Source organism: Macrobrachium nipponense, chromosome 14 (assembly GCF_015104395.2).
Source record: "Macrobrachium nipponense isolate FS-2020 chromosome 14, ASM1510439v2, whole genome shotgun sequence".
Lineage (NCBI taxonomy): Eukaryota > Metazoa > Arthropoda > Malacostraca > Decapoda > Palaemonidae > Macrobrachium > Macrobrachium nipponense.
This window is the reverse complement of record NC_087207.1, coordinates 45,145,633-45,158,326: the sequence shown is the minus strand read 5'-3', so window position 1 is coordinate 45,158,326 and position 12,694 is coordinate 45,145,633.

The following is a 12,694-nucleotide window of genomic DNA, read 5'->3' as shown; positions in this document are numbered from 1 at the left end:
ATTACAGGTTTATGCATTAGTGCTCACCTTTCGTATCTTTATACCTGTGTTAATGAAATGAAAAACTCATCCAGACAACCATATGATTTCAGAAATTAATGCTAACCATGCTCTCTTTATGGGACTGAAGCATAGATGTGAATGTTATTTATAGGACAGTAATATTTTGAAAAATAACACACACACACACACACACATACATATATATATATATATATATATATATATATATATATATATATATATATATATATATATATATGACTGGTAAAAATGGTCTGTAACAAGAGAATTCCATGTAATAAAAGGAGTCCATAAAAACGGAAAAATGTAGAAAGTAAGTACTCTATTTCAGAGACTGCTGTCTCTCTCTTCAGGTAGGTAATGAATGAGAAAAATTACAGAAAAGGCGATGTTCATTACCTGTCTGTGTTTAATCAAGGCTGACTCTACCATCTGGTTTTTGTACCGAAGTTCGTTGTTATAAACTATATGTAACAAATTCCAGTCTATTCTGTGGTTATGGTTATTTATATGGTCAGAAATAGCGGAGCTCTATTGTTCATACCTAACTGACCGCTTATGTTATATTAATCTCTGGGGAAGTAATGAACATTGCAAAAGCCGCCTGGGATTCAGATATCATAGACAAAATCTTCCTTCAACCAATGCTTAAGACGATTAAGAGAAATTATCAACCAGGATGACCTAGTTAGATGGCTTACCTGTGGATGGATCTCTTAGTATAAATTACGCCTTTTCTGTAGCTTTTCACATTCATTACCTACCTGACGAGAAACAGCAGTTCTGAAATTTAGTCACTTTCTATATATTGACATTTTTATAGGCTCCTTTTATCAGATGAGATATCAGGAACCATGCAAAACAATGCAAAACCTACATTGACAACACAGATTTTAGTGTCATTGGTCATACTGCCAAGCCACAAGAGTTAACAATCCTTGAGTCATTGTTTATAAAACACCTTGTGCCATCGGTAAACACCCATACATCTGCGAGTCAATTGTATTTAGCCTAAGTTCGTACTGCGGTGGTTTCCTTCCATTTAGTTCCTTGCTGTCTCACCTTTAGGTTGGTTGTGTTTTTATTTTTATTTATTTCACTTTTACTCTCTTGTATTTTAAATGAATTTTTAGACTATACTTTTAACTGTTTTTAATGCTTTTATCTTTTCTTATGTGCAGCCAAAAAGATGTAATTCTGTAAATAATTACGAAACGTCGGCAAAATAACAAAAAAGACAGCCTATGATGTGTGGTTTTTCGTCTGTCTTCCTCTGATTATATATAATATATATATATATATATATATATATATATATATATATATATATCCTATATATATATTTTATATATAATATATATATATATATATATCTATATATATATATATATATATATATATATATATATATATATATATATCCTTATACACCACACACACACATCACACACACATATATATATATATATATATATATATATATATATATATATATATATATATATATATCCACCACACACACACACACACACATATATATATATATAATATATATATATATTAATATATATATATATATATATATATATATATATATATGTATATATATATCGTTCTAATAAAAGACCCATAAAAATGCCAAATACAGAAAGTAAGTACTATTTTAGAAACTGCTGTTTCTCTCTTCAGGTAGTTAATGAATAAGAAATGTTACAGAAAAAGGCGAATATTTATAACAAAAGATCCATCCTCAGGTAGCACGTTATACTAAGTCACTCGAGCTGATAATTCCTTTTTAATATTCTTAAGCACTGGTTGAAGTAAGATTTTGTTTATGATATCTGAATCCTAGTCGCCCTTTGAGATGTTTATTACTTGTCTTTGTATAATCAAGGCTGACTCTATCATCTGGCTATTGTACCGACATTTGCTACTATAAATTATATGTGACTAATTCCAGTTTATTCTGTGGTTATTTTTTATTTATATGGTTGAAAATAACTGAGCTCTCTTCTCCATACCTAACTGACCGTTTATGTTGTATTAATCTGTTTTTGTATAGAGGAAAAATAGGAGAATGAAAAAATACTAAACTTTCATATATATTCCTTGATATATTGATAAAGATTCATGTCTAAATGCAAGAAACAGGATTTCATTTCTAAATTGCTTCAATTTACTGAAGCTACTTATCAGAAAGACAAAAGAATTCAGCTAAAATTACTACAACCATAAGTAAATTCAATAAAAAATATATATGGAAATATGTATCATATTTCTACTAAAGAATAAAAAAAAATATATGGAACTTGAAAATTATTCTGACTCTTCTTCTGAAATACTCCCTTGACATGCTGTGCATATCAAGTTACCTTGCTGTGATCATTACACACATGTTTACTACAATGTGTACGTACAGTTTTTACTTTTCGATCACATGACCTGGCATAGAACGTACATCTCTTTGCTCCCTGGAATGAGTGTTGCTGGGAAGATGTGGTGGATTCAGCAGTTCCTGGTAAAATTCTTATAATTCCGGCTTTGATATCTTTTCTAAGATGTACAAAGTCTAGTCTCCTCTTCATATGGTCTGTTGTAAGGTCCTTACAAATTTTCCAGATAAAATGGCGGCACATCAGTTTTTTCTTTGTCTGTAGGCAGTACAAAACATATGAATTCAGACATGCAACATTCAAGATGGTAAAAAAAATATTAAGAGGCCAATGACGGCTATTCCATGATGTGTTATATTCCCCTAACATTTGGTCAACCATATCTACCACTCCCTTGGTTAAATTATAGAATGTTATTATTTCTGGCTTCTTCTTATCACCAGTATTTGGATCTATACAGTTATATTGATGCAGGAGGAGAACAACATTCTTCTTTGACTTTGTGTCTGGTATGTAGGAAACTATAGCAGTGGTACCCTGTAAATCCAAACATACTGTCACAGTTTGGTCTATACTGAGTCACTAATAATTCAGGAGGAATCTCAGGTTTGCTTTTACGAAGTGTACCCACAGCAGACAATTTGTGTTCATTAATTAAGTAGGTCTTGAAGAAGAGAATAAGTTGTTTACCAGTTGTCAAAAGCTACATTTCTGCCAGTTCCTGATACTTTTGAGATACGCCTTCTCACCACACCAATTGACGAATTGTCTGTCTTGAATGGGCCATCTGGCTGTGCTTCTGGATATACCTCTAATTTGCACACATAATAAGTTTTTGCATCATCCACTGTGTGTATTTTTTGCCATACTTTTCTGGCTTGCTGGGTATGTACTGTCGAAAAGGACATTTGCCTCATAAGGCTATCAGCATTTCATCAACTGTCAAAAATTGTTTGGGGAATAGTTCATCACACAGTCTTCCACAAATAGTTCAAAGAAGTCTCTGATTGCAGCAAGCTTGTCCACCTGTCTTCTTATTGTATAGATATCTAATGTCATGCTTTGCTGTTTATTAATTGCATTACATACAGTGTATGAACATTAATGTACAATTGCTTTAATATTATTTTGTAGAAGAATGATATTTATGTTTCCATTTATCTTTTCCAATTGCACATATTGTAAGACCACTATTTCATTATGCATCGTGGCAACAATATAATTAGATGTGTCATCACTGCTTTTTTTCCTGCCGTGTGAATAATCAGTCACTGTTCAGTGGTCATTGTAGTGACAAGCGTGGACCTGCTTCCTTCTGCTATCACGTTGATGTCCGTATATCTTCATTACACAAGATTTTAAAGAATCTACTGGTTTAATTTGTCACCCTTCATTCCATTTCTTACATGGATGTATGTGGCAGCATCCCACACATGGCACAGTGAGTAACCGCACGTTATGGATTCCAAGAAGACGACCGCCATTGCCGCTTACTTCTCGTGTCACACATTGGATTCCTTACAGTTACTCAAGATATCAACGACAGTTTACTTAATGACTGACCATCGTCCCTTGATACCAATTCTCAATCACTACACTTTGGATGCTATTGAGAATCCACGCCTTCAGCGCCTCAAGATGAAAGTGGCCCCCTACATTTTCACTGCAGTATGGCGCGCAGAGAGACAACTTTGCATACCTGACTCCCTGTCTCGCTTCCCAACCAGTCGCCCCACACCTGAAGATGAAGAGGAATGCACTACTTCGACTGCACATGTCAGGTGTATCGTTGCCAACACCGCCACTTCCACTGACGACCAGGCAGCAGGACCCATCATCGAAGAAGACAAGTCTCTACAAGAAATCCGCACGGACGCATCTCAGGATCAAGATTACAGTCTTCTCGTTCACTATGTCTCTAACGGCTTTCCTAAAAACCGCTACGATCTCCACACTTCCGCCCTCCCGTATTAGAAGCTGCGGGACAACCTTTATGCGGATGGAGAGTTAGTATTGTATGGACCCTGGATCGTCATCCCTGCAGCCCTCCATAGATGCACCTTGGATCGACTCCATGACAGCCACCGAGGGATTGAAGCTACTCGACGTTGTGCAAGGCAGACTGTATTCTGGCCAGGCATCAATGCAGATATCAAGAGTAAAGTAGAAAGCTGTGAGGCCTGCCAACAGTTTCTCCCTAGTCAGCAACAAGAACCTTACATGTGTGAGGACCATCCATCCCGGCCCTTTGAAAGTGTCAGCTGACTTCTTCCACGTGGCAGGTAAATGCTTCCTTGTTATTGCCGATAAACTTTCAGGTTGGCCTGTGGTTGTTCCCTTTGGACGTGACACAACTGCAGCCAGAGTTACAAGAATGTTCTATGTTTTCTTCCGCGAGGTTGGTGTTCCACTCCACTTATGGATTGATGGAGGACCCCCATTTTCCAGCCACGACTTCAAGCAATTCGCCGACCGCTGGGGAGTTCATCACATCATCACTTCTCTTCATTACCCTCAAGCTAATGGACACGCAGAAGCGGCAGTGAAAGCTGTTAAACACCTTATCATCAAGACTGCCCCATCCGGGAACATAGATTGTGAAGCCTTTGATAGAGGACTGCTGGAGCTTTGGAATACAAATGGGACAAGGTCGGCATCGTGATGGGCCGCGGAATGTCAAGAAAGTACGAAGTACGCCTTCCAAGTGGTCGTGTATGGTTTTGAAACCGAAGACATTTACGCCCAGTGGCTAATATGAGTGATGACACCTCTCCCCAAGTCCCTGTGTCCCCTTGCTCTGGCCAGGAAAGAGAGCCATCAATCCCGAACCCTACCCAAAGTTTCCCTAGTCATTCAAACCTCAACTAGCTCAGAGGAATTAATGTTCTGCTCGACACACTGCTACAAGCGTAAAGGGGGAGGGAGGTGTATAGATATCTAATGTTATGCTGTATATTAATTACATTACATACAGTCTATGAACAATACTGTACATTTGCTTTAATATTATTTCATAGAAGAATGATATTTATGTTTCCATTTATCTTTTCCCATTGCACATATTGTAAGACCACTATTTCATTAAGCATCGTGGCAACAATGTAATTAGATGTGTCAATACCGCTTTTTTTTCCACCGTGTGCATAATCAGTCACTGTTCAGAGGTCATTGTAGTGACAAGCATGGACCTGCTTCCGCTGCTATCATGTTGATGTCCGTATATCTTCATTACACAGGATTTTAAAGAATCTACGGGTTTAATTTGTCACCCTTCATTCCATTTCTTGCATGGATGTATGTGGCAGCATCCCACACACTTATAAGCCGCGTTTGTTTGTCATCAAATCGTACACAACACAACTGAAACCAAAAGCGATCCAATGACATTGTAAGTCTGAACATTTCTATGCTAGTGCCATCTGTATTCTATAAATCAGAAAGATTGAGCCTGTTGGCATGATAACTATCAGGTAATAGTATAAGGCCGAGAAATGCTTTCATTTCTACTATGTCTGTATCTCTTGTTTTGCTCTTCCCAGTATAATGGTCTTTTTCCTCACTGATGATCTTGTTAGTGTTCTCAACCAATATATCCAGCATTGCAGGAGTGAAGAAGAGGTTCCAGAAGTCAATGGACGAATTTGCACTTAGGTCTGGCCTTTTCAGCCCTGCGCTTCAGAGACAATGTTGTGAGAACTGGTATGTCCTGCAATATTGTAAGGTTCATTTTTCCATCATGTTTTCTTGTCTTTGCTGAGCCATCCATCACCTTTGCCTTTTGGGTTCCTCTGCTGAGTCATCTGGATCTGAATCATTGCAAACAAAGTTAGGAATATGAAGATCCTCTTCAACAACATCATCTTCATCGTTACTGTCTTCTTCTAGATCTAGATCATCACTTGAAACTTATCCAATAATCTCTGAATTCTCTCTCTTTCAGCATCATCTATATGAAATATATACTTTCTTTTATCTTCTACCTACTATGAGCATTTTATACCCCAAATACTTATGATTATTTCATCAAAATGAACACCCCAAGGGAACAAAATGTGGTATATTTCCTACAAGAGTCAAATTTCAACTGTCAAAGTCTTCTTGCTCACTCCCCTCCTAAAAACAAGTACTGTAGATGAAAGGAATAGCTTAACTACCAGTTATGAAGTACAACGTTTTTGGATTGTCTGGGGTGCTCAAACACCCCACATGACTAATGTAGGGTTAAATATGAAAGCTACTTACGAATTAGTTCAGATTCCTTTTCCAGGAAATCTGGGGAACAAATTCGTAAGGATCTTAAGAATAGGTTGCTAGCTACATCTATCTTGATAAAAATGTCATGATAACTAAAGTAGTGAATGTATGAAAGTGAAAATGTTGGTTTTCTGTCTATGGTAAATTTGCATTCTGCTGTGTCTCTAATTATTAAAAGATCAAGAAAAGGAATTTTGTTTGTCTGTTTCCCATTCAACTTTAAATGTGTTTAATTTTGACAGGAATCGATGAAACTGCTCCACCTATTATCCAAAAATGTTAGAATATCATCTACATATCTCATCCATAGCATGTACTTGTTTTTTATTTTGCGTTTATTACTAAAATTTCAAAGTATTGCATGTATAGATTGGCTAAAACAGGTCTTGAAGGGCTACCCATGATACACCCGAATTTTAGCATATAGAATGACTCCCCGAATGAAAATAGGTTATTAGATACACATAATTCAACTAACTTTATTATTTTGTCAAGAGCCAGTAGGAAATTATCTTAATAGGGGGCTAATTTTTCCCTTAAAAATTGTAGAACATCCTGTACTGGTACTTTTGTAAATAAGAATCTTTGAGGCTTAAAAGGTTTATGTTGTGGAGTGGTATATGAGTTTCTCTGTTTGTGACCAAAATCTTCCGAATGTTTAATGTGACTGGGAGAAAAAGTGCCTAAGAAACTGCATAATTCAAAGCTCCGGCACATGGGATGATTAGCCTAAATGGAAGATTGTCTTTGTGAGTTGTGTGAAGGCCATAAAAGTGAGGTAGTTTTTGGTTAATGAGTTTAAATTTCTTTAATTGTTCAATGCTCTATTTATCTTGGCCAATTAATCTTCCTTTCCTAAAAAAATATTCTGTGGGGACGTTTTGAAAGGGATTTTTCGTCATTTTGTCGTAAGTGTTTGTGTCCCTAAGGAGTTGGTAAATTTTGTCGAGGTAGAAGTCTTTGTCCATGATTACGATTTTACCGTCTTTGTCGAATATACTTATTACTACATCTAACTTTTTTTAGCGAGCGGGTGGCTATCATAAATCAAGGGGGGGACAGGGTATTTCTTATTAAGGTCAATTAAAACATTTAATAAAACTTCTTTTAAATATCTCTTCGGGGCTGTAATTTTTATCCAATATGAAATCATCAAAAGCATATGTAAAGTCTAACTTATTTTTATGGTCTGGCAAAGGATAAGCCTAGATTTAGGACGAAGTGTTGGTTTACAGTAAGGATGGTGTTAGATAAATTAAAACTTTATCTTGTTGCTCAAGATTATTCCAGGCGCTATTGTTTATTAAGTTATTTAACTTATAGGAAATTTCGGAACAAAATGAAACCAAATACCTTTAATAAGGTCTGTTGTGAGGGGACGAAGATTAGACTGGGTTCCATATATCACTCTGCTTAGTACAAAGATGTCGTGTTTCGTGTTTGTAATTCTTTCCTCCAGGAAAATCTTGTGTGAGAGGGGCAAAATTGTAATTATGGACAAATAATTCTACCTATTAAGATTTTCCCCAGTGGCTCTTGACAAAATAATAAAGTTAGTTGAATATTTTAGTCAAACAGCGGTAGCAACTGGAATGCAATACTCCTTTCTTGTCTGATTGAAAGAATTGCTTTGGTATGTTCGCTCCCTGCGAGTGTGCTATGAGCACGTCAGGTCTTCACGCAAGGCATCTGAACGATTGCTTTGCTACCAACAATGGATTCAAGAATTCCACAGGGAAATCAACGCTGGTTCGCTGGTATTCTCTTTCTTGGTTCAGACTTTGTTATTACGTTTTGCCTTGATCGGTGGGTTACACTAACACTTATGTAAAAGTGAGAGAGAGAGATGTAAAAGTGTGTGTGTGTGTGTGTGTGTGAGAGAGAGAGAGAGAGAGAGAGAGAAAGCATATATGATAAATGGTTTCACTCCGGTATGGTAAGAATTAACTCGTCGAGGCCCTGTCATTTCAGTTACGTGATGACATTTTCACCATGCTTTGATCACCCACGTCCATAATTGGTCAACAGAAAAAAGGATGGGGCTTTTTGGGGAAAAGACATACGCCTTGCCAATTCTCTCCTAGAATCTAAGTAAGGGCTCTTAGTACGGTTTAGGGTCTCATTAATTATTGTATTGGAACAGCGTGTTTATATATATATATATATATATATATATATATATATATATATATATATATATATATATATTATATATATATATATATATATATAACTGCTTCGTTTGTTACAGATTCGAGAATTTTTTCATTCCAGTAAAAGATCCATTAATTTCTCAACAACTGAAATTTGTTTCTCCATTTAACAATAGCTTTATAAGGCTTACCAAAAGCGAGCTATCATTGTATCATAGCCGGCAAAGTCGGCTATTGATTTATGCTCGAAAATTCAGGCTGTAACCAGCATTCTTTATTATTGAGAAACACCTTCCCCGTATTCCTGTAACTCTTGTCCCTCATTTGTTGGTTGATTTGCTGTAATTATCTGGTTATATCTGCACAAACAAAGGAATTAATAGTCAAGTAATGGATTTTGTAGAGAAACTGATACAATTTCAGCTATCTCGTGCAGGTGCATCTTGGCTCAAGTAATGGGTTTTGTAGAAAAACTGATGTCTGAATCTGGTACAGTCAGTTATCCACAGGTATTTTGTGTTTCTTTGCATAATGCTGGAAAGAAGATTTGCCTGAACGTGAATAATTCTTGAGCTTTAGGGATCTGTAATTTTGATCGAATAGAGTGTCGCAGTTCATATGCTTCGCTTGAGATTTTTGGGAATATTCATTTTATATATTTATACTTTTCTTCAATGAAGCCCTTGTCCTATTCAACTGCAAAATTCACTAAGTTTGATGCGGATTGTCTTTAAGTTATCACTGGGCTTCCTCATGACCACGGCAATTTTATTTTTTCTTTATTAAGATAACAGAGATAAGAATACACAGCGGCGCTTTTCATATAATATTAAATCCTGTGAATCCTCCTTTGCAAATACAAAGTGATGGGGGAGTTAGGCGATAGAGTAAGCAGACATTTCAAAGGGACCCAGTTTTATATAATGACTGGAAGACATGGTTATGCGCTTAGTACTGAGAACACTTACGCCTTTTTTTATGCTATTTGTAACTCTCTCTCTCTCTCTCTCTCTCTCTCTCTCTCTCTCTCTCTCTCTCTCTCTCTCTCTCTCTCTCTCTCTGAATCTGAAAAATTAATGAACTTAGTAATATATAGACCTCCTAATACTAAAGAGTTTGACTTAATAATAGAAAAATTGGATGATATATGTAGAAATCACAAGGACTGGACTATTCTCCTATCTGGAGACTTCAACTTTCCTTTCGTAGACTGGAAAGAACGAATAGGAGATTGTGGTTGTACTTATACATATAAAAAAGAGAGTAATAGTAGTGCAGAAGATAAGAGGCAATTCGAAAAGCTATTAGATATACTACTAGAATACAACATTTTACAAATAAATCACCTGCCAACTAGAAAGGAAAATACTTTAGACCTAGTATTTGTGAACGAGATGAATTATGTTAAAGAAAGAATAGTTTATAATGCGAGTATTTCAGACCATAATGTCATAGAATTAACAGTCCATTCCAAAACAAGTGAAAACAGAGATAAGCAAGAAATGAAAAAGTGGGAAGGATATGGAAAATACAACTTCTACTGTAAAAATATAAAATGGTCAGATATAAATGAAGAATTAAACAAAGATTGGGATAACATTTTCGTAAGTGATGACATAAGGGTAAATTTGGCCTCAAAGTTCTTTTTTCTTAAACTGGCAATTATTCCTGATGGTATTTGTGCCCTGTTGATGGTGTGTTCCAATGCTAAATCTGCTCCCATAGCATTGAAACGACCGTTAGTACGTTTTATGGCAAATATACCTTCCATATGCTGTATGCACTTCTGGTGCTGTTTCAGGTAGTCGCTTCAGGTCCTCTAAATAAAGGGAGCACCATCTCATATAGTTGGTGGAATCAAATGCAAAAAATAAGGGCAGAAAGTATTGTATAGCTTGAATCTGGAGGGTCTAATTTCCTTCACGATCACTATGAATTAGATTCTATAGACGAGACATAAGATGTAGAAAAGTGTTCCAAAACTTTAAACTTTCACTTTGCATGCCACATCTACCAATTCGATCCTTATGGGTGCCGGTCCCAAGCCCGGATAAATAGGGAGGGTTGGTGTCAGGAAGGGCATCCGGCTGTAAAAATCTGTGCCAAAACCAAAAATGGAATGAGCCGAAATATGGAAAGAGGTAATGCTAGGGCGTACTCCATAAACGACGCACAGAGACATCGCCCTCCAACTCTGTGGTAAGGCGAGGGCTACTGCATCGGGAGCGGGTGCAGCTAAAGAAGCGAGCTCACATTGGGTTCAGAGTATGTCAGCTAAATGTTGGGTCCATGACTGGGAGAGGTAGAGAATTGGCTGACTTGATGAGAGAAAAGAAAGTAGGTGTTGTGTGTGTGCAAGAAACGCGGTGGAAAGGAAATAAAGCTAAAGAGTTGGGAGATGGATATAAGCTATATTATAGTGGAGCAAATAAACAAGGTAGATGGATTGTTGGCATAGTACTGTCTAGTGAACTAAAGAACTCGGTAATAGAAGTGCATAGAAAGAATGACCGTATCATCAGATTGAAGATATGTTATGGAGAGATTCTGAATATTATAAGCGCATATGCACCACAAGTTGGTTGCACAGAGAGAGAAGGGAAATTTTTGGAGAGACATGGATGGAATAATGCAAGAACTGGAAGAGCATGAGAGGGTGATAGTTGGGGCAGATTTGAATGGCCATGTCGGAAGTGAAAATGAGGCGATTGGGCGGGTGCATGGGGGCCATGGAATTGGGGAGAGAAACCCAGAAGGAGAGAGTGTAGTGGACTTTGCTGTGTCATTCGACATGGCAATAGTAAAACACATTCTTTGAGAAGAAAAGGGAACACCTAATAACATATAGAAGTGGGGGAAAGATTCTCCCAGATAGACTATTTCTTGTATAAAAGGATAAATCTGGTGGAGGTCAAGAACTGCAAAGTTATTCCAGGCGACCATGTAGCCCCCCAACACAGGCTGCTATGTATGGACTTGAAGTTGAAAAGGGAAAGAAAAACCAAAGCTAAAGGGATAAGGAAAATTAAATGGTACGAATTACAGAAGGAAGGGAATAAGAAGAGAGAGTTTAAGAGGAGGGTTTTGGAGGATATTGATATTAGGGATTGAAAGATGGTTCAAGAATGGTGGGACACGAAATGCAGCAGTAATAAGAAGGCATGGAAAGGAGCTGCTAGGAGAGAACATCTGGTATCATATGGGAAGAAAAGGAGAGTTGGTGGTGGGATGAAGACACCCCTTGAGAAAGTAGTAAAAGATAAGAAGGAGGCAAAGAAAAGATGGGAAGAGTCACAGTCAGTGGAAGACAGAAATAGGTACAGAGAGAAAAACAAGGTGGTAGCCCAAGCTAAAGCAAAGTCGTATGATGATGTGTATAATGAGCTGGGGACAAAGGAAGGATTAAAGAAGATGATCAAGCTATCAAAGGCTAGAAATAAGAGCACCAAAGATATAACACATATCAAACAAATAAAGGATCAAGAGGGTGTAGTGCTTAGAAAGGAGGAAGACATTGTGAAGAGATGGAAAGAATATTTCGAACAGTTGTTAAATGAAGAAAATAATAGACTAATAAGAGAGGATGGGCAGTGAACATTGGCATGGTAATGAGGTTTTCTAGGCAAGAGGTACTAAATGCACTGAAGAAGATGAAGTAATGGGAAGGCAACCGGACCAGACATGATCCCGGTGGAGGCATGGAAAGCAGTTAGGAGGAGGAATGAAGGATTGGCATATACTGTACGATTCTTATGATAAGATCCTTGAACAGGAAAAGATACCAAATGAGTGGCGTGGGAGTATATTGATCCCAATTTTTAAAGGGAAAGGCGATGTCCAAGAGTGTGGTAATTATAGGGGCATTAAATT